At 48.9% G+C, this 16074-nt stretch overlaps 1 protein-coding gene across 4 annotated transcripts in view; it reads right to left on the bottom strand.

Moving 5' to 3' along the window:
- The window catches only part of LOC107122018 (beta-1,4-galactosyltransferase 3-like), a 28162-nt gene that overhangs the window by 11249 nt on the left and 839 nt on the right, over positions 1-16074 (bottom strand). The window contains exons 2-3 of one of the 4 annotated variants that reach the window (XM_015425040.1): positions 7403-7594; positions 6959-7035 (exon numbers count right to left, since the gene is read on the bottom strand). The gene's annotated coding sequence lies outside the window, so the exon portion shown is untranslated. The remainder of the gene's footprint in view (positions 1-6958; positions 7036-7402; positions 7595-16074) is intronic. The other 3 variants (XM_015425041.1, XM_015425038.1, XM_015425039.1) reach the window with 3 other exon arrangements.

The raw sequence follows: 16074 nt of genomic DNA, 5'->3' as shown, positions 1-16074 counted from the left end.
GGGAAAGCTAGCTTACCAGCAGACCTACTGTTTCCCTGGGAATTCAAACGCATTGAGGGGCCCTGGGGAAAGACCCTTGAACACACATGGAGCGGCCTCAGACTGAATCAGCCCGTTGATCCATCAAGGTCAGTACTGCCTACACAGACTGGCAAGCAGCTGCTGAAGGTCTCAGGCAGTGGGGTCTTTCATATCACTTACTCCCTGGTCCTCTTCAACTGGAGATACCAGGAACTGAACTTGGGACCAGTGTACCCTCTAAGCTGAGTTAGTGTGAGCTAGCTCACAATTTTTTCGCCTCCGGCTCACACATTTTTGTCTCAGCTCAGGAAGGACGGCTCCAGAGCAAACTAATTTATGCAGTAGCCAAATTGATAACTCACAACTTTAATGCCAGTAGCTCCCAAAGTAGAATCTCTGCTCACAAGACTCCATAGTTAACCAGTTTGGTGTAGTGGTTAGGAGCAGTGTTCCCTCTAAGCTGAGTTAGTGTGAGCTAGCTCACAGTTCTTTAGCCTCCTGCTCACACATTTTTGTCTTAGCTCAGGAAGGATGGCTCCAGAGCAGACTAATCTATGCAGTAACCAAATTGCTCGCTCACAACTTTAATGCCAGTAGCTCACAAAATAGAATTTTTGCTCGCAAGACTCCACAGCTTAGAGGGAACATTGGTTAGGAGTGTGGACTCTAATCTGGGAGAACCGGGTTTGATTCCCCACTCCTCCACATGCCGCTGCTGGTGTGACCTTGGGCAAGCCACAGGTTCTTTTGGAGCTGTTCTCTCAAGGGCAGTCCTCGAAAGAGCTCTCTCAGTCCCACCTACCTCACAGGGTGTCTGTTGTGAGGAGGGGAAGGGAAAGGAGACCATAAGCCACTCTGAGACTCCTCCAGGTAGTGACGGGTGGGGTATAAATCCAATTTCTTACACAATCAGGCCACTGATCCCATCAAGGTCAGCACTGTCTACTGAGAGTGGCAGCAGCAATCGAGAGGCTCAGGCAAGAGATCTTTCCTATCACCTACTGCCCGGTCCTTTTAACTGGGGGCGCCAGGGATTAAACCCGGAGCCTTCTGCGTGCAAAGCAGAGGCCCTCCCCTGCCCCTTGACCAGTCTTTACTGGCCGCGTTTGGAGTTCCTTGCTTAGAATCCAGGATTCCAAGACACAGGGGCTCACTGCATGGAACCTGCCTTGGAAAAAGCAAGCAGTGGATGACAAATTGCCTCGCCATCAGCTCTGGACTCCACAAGGAGCCGTGATTTGTTACAAACCCGGAAGACTTTGATCTTCCAGCGGCATGCAAGGGGACAAATGAATACGGGAGCCAGAGGACTTCCGGAGCCGTTTTACTACAGCCTACTTCCTTGTTCGTAAACAAAAAGGCCATAAACCCACCCCTCCTCCACAGAACAAGGCCAGAGCTGCCCGGCTCCAAACTAGTATTGAGTTAGCCATCAAAATGGAACTATTACCCAGATGCCAAATGGGTGCTGCTGCCGGGAAGACTTCAGAAGCCGTCTTCTGAGCTCTGACTGGCAAGACGCCACGAAGCTTTGGTGTCCTTCACAGGACCTCCACCTCGCTCCCATCATTTCCCTCACACACACACACACACAAGACACCTGTTGGAATCTCCGCAGGTACTTAAGCCCAAGGATCACAGGCCTGATATTTGCAAGACTTCTATCTCGCTTCGATGTACACAATGTTTCCCAGAACCTACACGCAAAACCTGCTTAAGGATGGATGGGGAGAGAAGGACACGGAGCCCGAAAAGGTATCTGTGGTCTGAGTTTCTCTGCTCTCACAACAGAAACACAAGGACTCTGAGGATTGCTCAGCTTAGAGGCAAACTTCCTCTTTAGGGCAGCCATCAAGGGCAACAGGCAGCCAAAACATACATAATGCTGGGTTGGGACCCAGGAGACTCGAGTTCAAATCCCCATTCTGCCCTGAGGTTTAGTGGGTGACCTCACGCTCTCAGCCTAACCTACCTCACAGGGGGTGTTGTGAGGATGAAGGGGGAGGGGGAGGAACACCATCCATGGCGCCTTGAGCTCCTCGGGGAGAGAACAGGGTGAAGTAAAACATTTTTTTAAAAAAATCTGTCCCAAGATTAGCAAACAGGGGAGGAAACCAAGTAACTGAAAACAAGACACTTAACAGAAGTGAGAACACCTTTTACCTCCCTGAACCTGAAACCATTTCGCAAACAGACCGCCTCCCACTACCTTTCTTCCTATCGGTGCATCCTTATTGCGAAACACAGTCAACCTTTGTGAACAAGAGGTCCTTCAGCCGCTGATCTGAAGTTGACCCCACCAGAACACAACTGGAGAAACAGGTTCTGAAACACACATCCCCTTTCCCAAGGCAGTGCCCAGCGCTAAGAGGGTACAGCTCTCTTAGGAGGTTCCTCATGATGCAGCCTACAAACACCATACCAGGCATTTCTCGATTGGGTGTGAGCAGGAGCCCGGGAGGTTGCTCTTATCCCCAGGAGAACAGCCCAAGATGCTATCGGGAAGACAAAACTCCCTAACACAAAAGGCATTTTCAGTCTGTTACGCAATGCTTGCCCGGATCTGGATGGCCCAGGCTAGCCCGGTCTCATCAGATTTCAGAAGCTAAGCAGGGTCGGCCCTGGTTAGTATTTGGATGGGAGACCTCCAAGGACAGCGCAGCATCACCACACAGAGGCAGGCCATGGCAAACCACCTCTGTTCACCTCTTGCCTTGAAAACCCTACGGGGCTGCCATGAGTTGGCTGCGACTTGATGGCACTTCCCACCACCAAGCAATGCTTACTAGAGCAAAAAGACCGCAGGGAGAAATGGACCCGGGGGGCAGGGGGGAGGAGAGAGATCCAGCACTCCCTTCCTTCAACACCTACTTGAGATTAACGATCCAGGCACCAAGCCAGAAATGCCCAGGTGCGGAGAAAGATCTCCATGCCCCCTCCTCATACGAAACTACCCTAAATGCAGCAGTGGTGCACCAGTGCTCCGCTACCCATATTGCAGTTTGATCACAAGTTGCATGCGGCATCCTCAGACGCATCAAAAAATTTCAAAAGGGCTTTGCTTTTTAGTGAGCCATTCAGAACGGCACCAGGTTGTACTGAAATCATCACTCTCTCGGATGGCTTTCCGATTGTCCCCATCTCTCCCCCTCCCCACTGCCTGCTCACCCCACCTGATAGAACAAACAAAAAAATCTGTACCAAACGGGTACTTTCCTGAGTTGTCTTTATCTTCCTAGGAGCAGAGGTGGGGGGGGGGAAGAGAGAGAGAGAGAGAGAGAGAGAGAAGCTGCGTGGCATGTCTCACCAACTATTTTCGCCGTGCCCATTTTGCCCACCCCAATAAGCCGGGCCTATTTGTATGCACTGTGTTTTCCAATTTGGGTCACAAATACTTTGTGTTTTCCAATTTGGGTCACAAATACTTTGGCGAGATCTCACACTGTCACCCAGGAGTTTGAGCCAATCAGTTCTGAATGTGCACGAATACAATGAATGCCGCTGACCGTACAAGCCCATGTACTCAAACTGTAGTGGATTTAAAATGAATCCTGACCTGCCACGATGACCGTGGGGCCAATGTAGTCCAAACAAAGTCAGTAAATTGGGAACATGCCCCGTTGGCGGCTGCCGCTGTATGAAGCACCATGGCCCATGCACATGGCACACCATGTGCACAATTAGAAACAATGGTGCTTGTTATGAGCGGGTGTGGTTCTCCCCACACACACATACACACACTGCATATGCACAGTTCTGTTAGTTGGGAAATACAACATCACAAGGCAAATTGCTGCCGAGGGCCCAGGCATCTGGAACACCTTGTGATTTGCCTGTGGTGAAAGATGCTTATAGCACACAAACAGGATGGGGCGCGGAGAATCCATCATACAACTCTGCTTCTACCTCCAGAGCAAGCAGAAATGTGCCTTTATTTGGCCCTGCTATATCATTTTAAAAAACTGGAAAGGAGGCTTTCTTCTAACAATGAAAACTATCTCCCAGGCAGGGGGAAATATTACTTGCTGTCATGCCAGGTCATAATGTTTGTTTATTCAGTTACACTCCCCCCCCTCCACTTTCCTCCTTCACAGCCACCCTGCGAGGTAGGCTAGGCCGAGAGTGTGTGTGATTGGCCTAAAGTCACCCAGTGAGCTTCCTTGGCAGATTGGGAATTCGAACCTCCCAGATCCTAGTCCAGCACTCTATCTGCTACACCACACTGATATTTGAGTTTTGTGAGGCAACCAGCTTGTCTACAGAATCTCAGTTCTTAGACGGAGAAGGAAGTGGAAACAAAATGTAGGAACTAACCCATGATTCTGTCGGAAAGAGCCACTCTGAAGGTACAAGAGGCATTTAGTTTCTTTTGTCAATAAAAGGGTCATAGCTGGGTTTCTGCTTTTTTTAAAACACCCTCCAGTGATGCTTCTATTCCAGCTTGATCTGAGTCTGGCTTCCGGGCCAACACCATCCTGGGCTTCCACTCTGAACACAACTCTGTAACTGCACAGGCTCAGAGGGACTGTCATCTCCGGTGCTACAATCTGGTGTCAATGTTCTCTTTTCTCCCAGCCGCTTTCTTCAAACTGTCGCAAAACTGGCCTTCTGGGCCCTGCTGGCAGCAGCCCACCTTAGAACGCTACTCCTTCCACTTATACCACTAAAACCACTGGAGGCTGTAAACACATTTTCATGACTGATGCGCATCCTGGGACAAAAGGGAGGCGGGTTTGGGTGAACGGCACAAGGCAGCGGTGATTTCTGTTTTAATAAGCAGATGTTTACGAGTTCCGTGATGGAAGGCACGCAATATAAGTGGCAAACAGGACAAAAATAGGAAAGACTTGGGTGGGAGCCTATCCTTAAAAGAGCTGTGCCTCAAACAAAAAGAACATTCTGTTACAACAGGACCAGCACAAAAACTCTTTGTCCATGTCCAGGTAAGTCTGAGTCAGGTGTGGAGAAAGAGCTGACCACTTTGTTTCCAGGAAGAAACCAACAGTGCATTCAGAGTGCCAACACTTGCAAGGAAACACAATATGTTCTGTTGAGCCAGTCTGGTGTAGTGGTTAGGAGCGTGGAGTCCAATCTGGGAGAACCGGGTTTGATTCCCCACTCCTCCACATGCAACTGCTGGTGTGACCTTGGGTCAGCCACAAGTCCTTTCAGAGCTGTTCTCTCAAGAGCAGTCCTCTCAGCCCCACCTACCTCACTGGGTGTCTGTCATGGGGAGGGGAAGGGTGAGGTATAAATCCAATCTCTTTTCTCTTTTTTCTCTTCTCCAGAGGGGCGGGGCTCTGGCTCAGTGGCAGCACATCTGCTTGGCATGCGGAAGGTCCCAAGTTAAATCCCCGGCATCTCCAGCTGATGGATCTGGTAGCAGGTGATGGGAAAGGCCTCTGTCTGAGACCCTAGAGAGCCACTGCCAGTCTGAGTGGCAGAAGTCCCCAACATAGTGCCCGTGGGTGCTGTGGCACCTGCCAACACCTTTCCTGGGGCCTGCCAAGTGTTTTTAGAAAGTGGGCACGGTCAGCTGGGTGGGGCTAGCAATGCTTGTGATTGGCTGTGCAGATTTCTAACAACATTGCTTTGGCAGCAGCTACCACTACAGCACAAGGATAGTTACTGTGTGACTGAAAGTAAGCCACGGCAGCCATTTTGTTCCTGTCTTCGCTTTGTGTGGCAGCCATTTTGTGGCAGTGACCACCACGCTGTGTCAGAAATCCAAAGGCGCCCACAGGCTCAAGCAGGTTTGGGAGCCCTGGAGTAGACAATACTGACTGTGATGGACCAGTGGTCAGTATAAGGCAGCTTTATAAGTTCCCATGACTTCTGGGCCTCACAGAAATCACACCAGATGGGATCCTCCATGGATCTACAAGAAGGAACTGTTAAAGAGCTTCTGTCACAGAAGGTATCGAGTGTCCAGCGTTCATCCAAAGGTGCACACAGCCAGCATGGTGGGTAGAGTGTTGGATCTGGGAGACCCAGGTTCAAATCCTTACTCTGCAGTGTAAGCTCCCTGGGTGACATTGAGCCAATTATACACACTCTCAGCCTAACTTACCTCTTAGAGTTGTGAGGATAAAATGGAGGAACAAACAATGTTGTATGCTGCTTTGGGTCCCCTACTGAGGAGGAAAGTGGGGAACAAATATCTAAATTAAAACAGCTTAACATGCCTTTTCATTGTGGCTTGCACAGGTGTAGCCAACAGGAAGTGGGGAGGAGCAAAAATCCAAGAGAAGGGGAAGACATATGAAAGTGTGAATGTACCAGCTCATGCAGAACTCACACCAATTTGGAGCAGGGAGGATTCCATGCATGAACAGTGGGAACAGATGCCGAAGCAAAAACCGATCTTCCGTTCCTTCCACCCCCACCCCGCCCCGCATTTAAAACCATCTGGCCTAATGTCCCCCTTCCTCCCAGACCGCCGTCCCTGAAAAGCTTAATCCAAATATCTGCTCACATTAGATACCACGTTTTGTTTCCGTCACCACGGAACAGGCAAGCCCAGCATGAGAGTCTGCTGGCTCCTGAGACGGCACTGGAGCAACAGTTTTGCCTGCTCCCAAATAAGAATTACCAGCAAAGGTTGCGCAATTTCCCGGTCATTAAGTGTGCAGCACAGAGCCCCTCCTTGCCTGTCTCAGAAAAAGAGAAGGTTCATGGAGGGAGAGCATCGACAGCCCAAGCAGACATGGCAGTTTGCATCAAAGCAAAGAGAGGCGCAGAGGGACCACAGCACCTGTAACACCCTTGGTGCTCTCGACAGACAAATCCAGAAGGGCCGATTCCCACATTGTATTTCCCAACACAAGCTCCAATGACCCTGCAAGGGAGATATGCACATTCCCCAGCTGTCCACTGGAGGATTTCCCCAGATGAAGAGGGCAGATAATTTTACCAGCTCTCCCCTCCTACTACAAACCTCCATCTCTCCCCCTCAGGCTGTTTCCATGAGTCCTCTGTCCCCCTCTGGAGCCCCATTTCAGGTGGCGCTTTGGACTGCAGTGGGGAAAAAAAGAGGCAAGGAGGTTGCATTCCATGGACCAATCCTGTCCACGCAAAATACCAAGAGATCCAAGCTCAAGGCATGGGAGAAGGTTTCCCAGCATGCAACACTAGCATTTTTAAAGAAGGAAGAAGCGACAACATACAGATTACGTTTCAAGAGTCAACATGAATGGCCGTGAAACAGAAGCAACCCCTAACCCACCCCAGGAGAACTCCTGCCCTCTTCGGGGCACAATCATTCAACAGCTACTGCCAAGTCTTCCGAACATTCGTTCGGGGGCGGGAGCGAGTCCACGAACACGAGAAAGGCAGACGATTAAGGAAGTACATAAATATGTAAGAAGAGCAGAGGAATTACCTAGAATGGGCACTCCATGAGGGAAAGTGTCTACCACCTGCAGATGGGAGTCCTCTTTGAACACTCAGCATCCAAGCTCAGAAGAAACATGCCAAACGACACCCACCTCAGAACGTGTAGTTCGGTTCGCTCAGCAAGGTCTGGGACATCCTGATCCTTGAAACTCAACACTTGCTCGGTCCATGGGAGGTTCTGTAAGGAATCACAGAAAGTGAAGAAGGAAGAAGGTTTACACCCAGCGCAAAACCCAAGAGAGGTGGTGTGTGTGTGAGAGAGAGAGAGGCAAAACCTGGCATTCAGCACAGCAATGTAACACTGTCATTCCAAGCCAAGGCCCAGAAGCCAACTTAAACAGGAAGTGGGAACACTGTTGGTGCGAAGAGGAATGAGGAAACGGGGGGGGGGAGAGAGAGAGATGGGGTCAGGAATGTGCTACGTGTACAGAACGAGGATCGAGTTAATCACTACCAGAAACCGGTACCTCAACAGGCAAGCAAATAGTTTTTGTACACCAACAAGTGCCATTCTAGATTTTCCCCCCTCACGATCAGTGTACCACAGAAGCACAGAGATGTCAAGGGCAGAACAGCTGGCATTCAGCCCACGCCCCCATCTCACCACTTCTTGGAATGGATAGGATTGAGAGGAGTCCCCGTCTTCTAGAATCCCACCACGACCCAAGATTCTTGCCAGAAGGGCCAATCCCTGTATTACCTTTCCCAACACAAGCTCAAATGCCCCTGCAATGGAGATACGCTATCCAAGCGGGAAGTCAGTTCCACCCAGGACGGTTGCTTAGTTCACACAGAGAGGTGCAGAAATCTCACTGTAAGGTTCCAGAGGTGGAGGGTCCACTGGGAGTCAGCTCCATGCTTCCCTAAGCAAGCAGCAGACACAGCATTCGGTTGCCGAGACAACCCTACAGGTTGCTAAGATGCAACCACAGGGCCTACATTTTTTCTTAAAGGGCGAGAGGTTTTGGAACAAGGGAATGTTACGAGGCAGGGGACCAGACACCTGGGTTCCAACCCAGTCTCCGAGGGGCCATGGCCAAGTGGCAGAGTATCTGCTTGCTTGGCATGCAGAAAGTCCCAGGTTCAGTCCCTGGCATATTCAGTTTAAAAGGAAGGTGGGGGGGGGGGGGGGTAGGTGATGAGAAAGACCTCTGCCTGAGACCCTGGACAGCTGCTGACGGTCTGAGTAGACAATACTGTTTTGATGGACCGATGGTCTGGGTCAGTATAAGGCAGCTTCATGTGACCCCCCAAACCTGTCCCATCATCTCTGACAGCCCCGATAAAGAGGTGTCATTTCAGCATTCTTTGTGGCTCTTGATCTCACTCCCCAGCGGGTTCAGCCCAGCCATAAATTACTATTGGAGTGCCTCAAAACGCTCTGCTATGGAAGCCTAACCTACCTCACAGGGTTGTTGTGAAGATAAAATGGAGGAGAATGATGTAAGCCACTTTGGGTCCCCATTGGGGATAAAGGCAGGATATCAATAAAGTAAAATAAAATAAAACACACACACAAAATAGACCAATAAGCCCAGAACCACCAAAGCTGAAGCTGCCTCCAAGGTCAATTGCCCAACTCCCTTCAAAACCTGACGGGGAAAAGGATTGTGCCATCTCTGCAGACCGAGTCAAGTCCCATTTCTAACCTAAGGCTGTCAGACTTTGAATACACACATTGTGCTGGTACCCCCTAGGCATAGGGCTAAGTAGTGAAGCTCAGGTGCGAGCAAGGCAAAGCGAAGGCACAATCTGGCGCAGCATGGTCAGAGTTTAGTTCCTAGGGCATAGAACGAAGTCAGCAACGGGAGTGGGTTCAGGGCAAATCCAAAAGTCAACATCCAGATACAGCCCAAAGAGTCAAAGTCACACGTCAGAGATGGTCTGTGGCAGCGAGGTCAGAAGTAATTTGATGCATTGCTTCCACGGCCAGTCTCTCCCCCTCTTCGCCCTTTATGGCAGAGACACTCGTCTCACAGCTGGGTCGCATTGTGTAGGTGCGTGCGCTCTCCCCTCCTTACTAACTAGACCCAGTTGTCTCTGAGCTGCTGACTGCGCACTCTGCCTGCTTTCCAGCATCTCGGGGTGGACCCTCCTCCATCTGTGCTCCAGCAGCTCTGGAGACAAGGTTAGGCGAGGTGGATGGTGGGATGCAATCCGTTTCTGGGCCACGGGCCTGAACAGCTGGGAAACTACTGTCAGACTGTGAATTGCTACTTGGCTGGGTCGCAGTACCTTTCTGCAGCAGGTCCTCTGCAAGTGACGGTGAGTTGGGAACTCCTTCGTCTGCCTGTTCCTCTTCCACAGAGTCCTCTCCCTCTGCAGGGTTGGCTGTGCCTGGCTGGTCCAGGCCACACGTCATTTATTCCAAACAGTCACACAGACAACTTGGAAGTTTAACTTAATCATTAATGAATATGCACATACACACTCCAAGTAAACAGGTCAGATGGAGAAAGCCTGCCGTCTGCCCAGGTGAGTGTTTCTCCCCCCCCCCCTCTGCTTTGTGTTTCCCAAGCATTCTTCCAGAAAGAAGCACACTGTGAGCCTTCTTTGATCGTTTCCCCAAGCCCATAGCTACAGTGGGGCCTCTCGGGGTCCAGCTCCCTAACTTACTGCCAAGGCCCCCCTGACTTCCCATCCAGCTCAGCCCTCCCCCCACTTCCCATTTTTTTATTTTATTTTTTTGTGCCTCTCTCTTGTGGCTGGCAAGCCCCACGGCATTCCCGCACCATGCCAAACTGTTTGGGAACGGAGGATGCATTGTTTATTCTGGCTGAATAGTATGTGTGTATGCCCCAGAAGAAAAAAATTTGCCCCACAAACTGGAAAACCGTGGCTACAGCCCTGACTTCCCCTTTGTAGCAGTCACAAGAGCTTGCAGCAGCGCATCCTGGACAGAAGAGGTTGTAATCAGAAAATCTTCTGCCTTTTTTTTTTAAGAATTCAGGTGAAGAACACATCAGAGGTCCACGTTCCTCTGGTGTTCCATGCACCACCTCCCACCAAATCAGGAGAGTGGCGTTGTGTAAAGTGCCATCAAGTCACATCCGACTTATGGTGACACCATGGCATTCCCAAGGCAAGAGATGAGCAGAGGTCATTTGCCATCGCCTGCCTCTGTGCTGCACTTCCTGGGTGGCCTCCCATCCAAGTACTAACCAGGGCTGACCCTGCTTCGCTTTCCAAGTTCAGACTCGCCTGGGCCATCCAGGTCAGAGTGCCCACTTTAATATCTACAAGATATCACAATGTTCAGAAACCAGTGAATGAATATGTTAATCTTCCAGGGTCTTCAGTTGCAGATCTTAAAGCAGGGGTGGCCAGACTGTAGCTTAAAAGCTGCATGCGGCTCTTTCACACATATTGTGTGGCTCCCGGCAGGCTCCCCATCTATTTGCTTTCTTTGTTTTTCTCTCTGTTTCTTTCTGTCTCCCTTCCTTCCTTCCTCCCTCCCCCATCTATTTGCTTTCTTTGTTTCTCTCTCTTTCTTTCTTTCCACCTCTTTCATTCTTTCTTTCCACCTCTCTCTTTCTCTCTTAGACAAATAAATATCATTAGCAAACAAATAAATATCATTATAAATATCTGTTTTTACCCCATTTGTTTTTATTTTTGGTGGTCTTGTTTAATGTTAATAAAAAGCAAATTTGCATATTTCTCAATTTAAAAAGTATGTGTAATATTTGTTCATGTCTTGCAGCTCTCAAACATCTGATGTTTATTCTGTGTGGCTCTTAAGTTAAGCAAGTTTGGCCACCCCTGTCTTAAAGTTACTGTTCTCCTACACAAGAACCTCAAAAGGGGGAATCCAACACAACTTAGTGTCATGAACACAAAGGCACTGAAGGGACGGACTTCAATACATCTGGCGGAGAGAGCTCTCATTCTCCAAAAGCTTATGTTGGAAACCACTGTTAGTTGTTAAAGGTGCCACTGGGCTCCTGATTTATTATCCTAAGAACAGTGACACCCTTCTGCGCCCATTCACTTCAATGGATTAAGGAAGCTGTAACTCAGTTTAGGATTGCTCCATTAGGTGCCGCGGGAACGATGCTTTATGTTGCCCCTGTAGACTAACAGCAACCTATCCAGAATTATAATATTAATACCCATCGGGGCCACTAGTGGCTCTCCAGGGATGTTTTAGATTGGGAAAACAGTTCCAGTAGGGGAAACACTTAAACCAGGGCTTGACAAATCTCAGGTGCCAGGTTGCCATGGCTCCTAGAAATTGCACTGTGGCACCTAGTATTCTTTTGTGGTAGCAATAATTAGAAAACAGAGCCCTACATAATCCTGAAAACTGAAACATGAGTCTGGCTCCTAATTTTTTGGGCTGGATTATATACAGCCCAAGAAAATTTACCAATGCCTGGTCTAAACCTCCTCCTCACTCACGGTTCTGGTCCAAGCGAGGCTCCGTCACAGCTGGCAATCTGGTTTTTTAAAAATGTTCAGAGGTTCAGACACAAGAAAAGAAGAAGAAGAGATTGGATTTATATCCCGCCCTTCGCTCGGAGTCTCAGAGTGGCTTACAAACTCCTTTCCCTTCCCCACAACAGACACCCTGTGCGGTAGATGGGGCTGAGAGAGGTCTGACAGAAACTGCTCTTTTTCAAGAACACCTCTGACAGAACTATGACTTGCAAGTAGCAGCTGCAAGTGGAGGAGTGGGGAATCAAACCTAGTTCTCCCAGATTAGAGTCCGTGCACTTGGCCACTACACCAAACTGGCCCACAGAACTCCCAGTATTTTGCCTAGATCGCGCTTAGGTGGGAGAGAATGCAGAACTAGCAACCCTTCATTTTAGCCTACCAAAATGTCATTTCTTTGACCTCTCTTTTTTAAAGCCCCCATATGCCCTTGCATCATTTCAACTCAGGGCAGGGGATAAAAACAAGTGTCTCCAAGAACGGCCGTAACCCACTCTGAGCTCCCAGATAGAGAAACCCATCCATTTGAAGCTTGCAGGTGAGTGAGTCCTTTCTATCACACATCCCTGCCTTCCTGCCCTACCTCCGGAGAGAAAAGCTTATCACCTAATTTATTTATTTGCCATTAAATCGCAGCCAACTTATGATGACCCCATAGGGTTTTCAAGGCAAGAGATGTGCAGAGGCGGTTTGCCACTGCCTGCCCCAGTGACCCTGGTATCCCTTGGTGGGTCTCCCATCCAAGTGCTAACCAGAGCCGACCCTACTTAGCTTCCAAGATCTGACAAGATCGGGCTAGCCTGGGCTATCCAGGTCAAGGCTATCATCTAATAAGGGGGAGGAAAAAGAATAAACAAGAGCAAGGGCACCAGAAGTTTACCGGACATCTGCTGCACTAAAGCCAGCATGTTTTTTATTTATGAAGCCCCGGGCACCAGAAATTTTAAAGAGAAATCACTCCCTACCCACCGACTCACTGTTAAAGAGAAAAAGCAGCATTGATGGGGAAGTTCTGTTAGGGAGCAGATGTGATTAGGAGGAGAAACACAGGTGTAAAGGAAAGGGTCCTATCTTTTCCAAGCACCTCCTCTTGCCCTTCCGGCCCTCCCGCTTTGAAAGGATGCAGACACGGATCTCTACACACCCCATAGGCTGCCCACAGCAACCGTTGCAAACATGCGCGTGCACACACACACCATCAGTGCAAGCATGCTGGGTGCAGAAGTCACTTCAGTGGGATGGACAAGAGCCAAGGAGTCTTGGAACCGCTTGCAACCAGACTGTGCGGAAGGCATCTGAAGAGGCCAGATGCCGCACCTCAATGGGAGCCTTTCGGGGAGGAAGAGGGTTGAGGAACCAGACGTTCGCCACCCCCACGCATACAGCCAAGACTAGAAGTCAGGGGCTTCACGCACACCCACAAGAAGCAAAAGTCAAGCTTTCACAGCACAGAAGGTCAAGGGAGGAGATCAGCGGGGAAAGCAGAACCGCCGGGTACAGGAACAACCACAGCTATGCCACCTGCAGGAACAAGACTGGCTGTTCTGGGGAAGATCACATCCCATACAGCATGTACTAGGAGCCAAGAGGTCACAGGCTCAAATCTCATCTCAGTCACAAACTCACTAAAACTGTATCTGAAAAAGCATGCATGCACACACAAAAGCTTATACCCAGAATTAAACTTTGTTGGTCTTAAAGGTGCCACTGGACGCAAACTTTGTTCTGTTGCTTCAGACCAACACAGCTACCTACCTGAAACAAACTCACTAAGAAAGCCATTCTGAGTGTCTTTGGCAGGCTGGGGGGTAACAATTCTGGCCTACCTTACGTGCCCATTGTTAGGGATTATTACAGTGATAATGGCAGGTGAAGGGCCTTTGAACACTGAAAGCACTATGCAAATGCTCAGTATTGTTATGGACTGGAGGGTGTTCGCCCCTCTCATGGGGTAAAGCTTAACAGGAAGCCCTTTTGGAAGGGGAGAAGAATCAAAAGAAAATTCAACGCTTTATCAGAAACATTAAAGGCACTACCTCTCCACAAACACACCACCACTAGACTGGTTTCTTCTAGTTCAGGGAAGAAAAATGCAAACTCATCAGTTAAAGAATTTTTACTGGTGGAACAGAAATACAACTTGGATACAGACAGCAAGGTTGGATTTGAACAAGCGTTTCCTGGGGGACCTATTCACAAAGCTTTGCTATCACTCAGACCAGACACACACAAAGAAACCACAACAAAATAAAAGGCTTTTCCTAGGAGGGGGCAATGCCGACTGTTGGAACTGAATCATGCATGCCAGGTGCAGGATGCAACCCAGCAAAATTTTGAGTGCTACCGAAACCAAGCGCCTAGGACCCCCTCCTCCCTCCTGACAAGATCTCTGTTTCAGTTCACAGTCTCGGCAGCTGCAAAACTGTTCAAAGTCTTGGGTTCAAATCCCCCTATCCAGCCGCACACTGGAAGCGGGCAACCCAATTTCTTTTAACCCCACAATTGTTTGCAAGGAGAAAGTGACACGGCCATTGGGACCTCAGTCTTCCAGGAAAAAACCCACAGTATATTATTTACTTAAATAAGCGCTCTGGTAGAATGACATGGTTTAGGAAGAAAAGCAGTTTGGAAACCATTACAGACAGGTGTGGTTTGGAGATCAGGAGGATTCAGCAGACTCCACGCCTGTAGCTAGCAACAATACCTGCCAGCCCCAACAGATGGAAGAGAGCCAACCTGAATCATCCATACTGCTCCCATTTTGCAAGTGAGGTTGCCATTTATTTTCGCAAACCTCTCACCCATTCTGTTTTCCAAGGCTTCTAACTTAGCATTACTTTTACTGAACCTCTGGCCCTCTGACTTACCATCCCTTTCCTCTATGAAAATGATTGGCACGCTACTTACTGCGGCAAAAATAGTCATTGCCAAACATTGGAAGGACCCCAATCCCCCATGTTTACAGAATTGGCTACATAAGGTGTGGGACCTGTTCCTATTAGAAAATGTTAACATGTTTTACTTGGAAACTCAAACAGAATGCGAATTGATAAGTCCGCTTCATGATTGGTATCCTCTATTAGACAAAATTAATATTGAAAAGTTTGACTGGGAAACCATTAGCAAAGGTAAATATAATCTATTACTGTATAATTGACAAAAACACTGTATAATGTCCACTCTGTTCTGTAATGTTGTTGGTTAAGGTTGGTAACAGCTATGTTTGTATTTTGACCTTCCTATTGGATTTGTTGATTTGTATACAAAATGTTAATAAAATTTATTTGGGGAAAAAAACTTAGCATTCATTTGTAGCACTCAGGTGTTACGGTGTTTTCGGTGGGGCAGCTCTAGTGATCCTGTTCTCTTCCTGACAGACACTGTCAGTTACAACCTGGAAGCAGAGCTCCCTCTGCCAGACAAACTACATAGGGAAAACACAGTTCTAAGGCTTTATTATGTTTACATTCAGCAGCTTCTCAGTGGATGAAATATAAGGTCGAAGGAACTTCAGGGGGGGTGCGCCTCGGCGGCAGGATTCACCAGGTTTGGAATATTGATTCACTTCATTTATACCCTCCCCTGCTTTGCCCCCAGTGGGGACCCAAAGCAGTTTATGTCATTCTTCTCTTTTCCCTTTTAGCCTCACAACAACCCTGCGAGGAAGGTTAGGCCAATTGTGTGTGACTGGCCCAAGGTCATCTAGTAAGCTTCCGGGGGGGGGGGGGGGGACTCAAACCTGGAGTTTCCCAGATCCCAGTCTGACCCTCTAATCATTACACTACAATATCTGGGAGAAGCAGAAAGAGGCTGACTGGCACGGAGGACACTCACATGTCTCAAAGGACCCGCCAGTCTAGCACACAAGGTGCCAAAAGATAGGAAGGCTAAATGCCAGTCTGAGAAGTAGGCACAGTGACATTCTCTGCCAACTGCACCACTCAGATTTTCTAGATGCAACATCATAATAAAAAATAAAACTCCAAGAGGTTGCCTCTCTCCAAATGTTCTGAGCCCCTGCCATTACTTGGACGGGGTGGGGGTGAAACTGTGATATGATCCTTTTGGCCCCATCCTATGGCAAACTATGCACGGGCCTCTCCCGGATCCTGTATGAATAGAGTCCATGGAAAGCTGGGAGAGTTGGGCAGCTGCAGAGTCTCCAGAACAACACCCCCCCCCCGCCGCCCGAACCAAGGCTGTTTTAAAGACAGACAACAA

Source organism: Gekko japonicus, unplaced genomic scaffold (genome assembly GCF_001447785.1).
Source record: "Gekko japonicus isolate JY-2015 unplaced genomic scaffold, Gekko_japonicus_V1.1 scaffold2515, whole genome shotgun sequence".
NCBI lineage: Eukaryota > Metazoa > Chordata > Lepidosauria > Squamata > Gekkonidae > Gekko > Gekko japonicus.
This window is presented reverse-complemented; position numbering and strand designations above follow the sequence as displayed.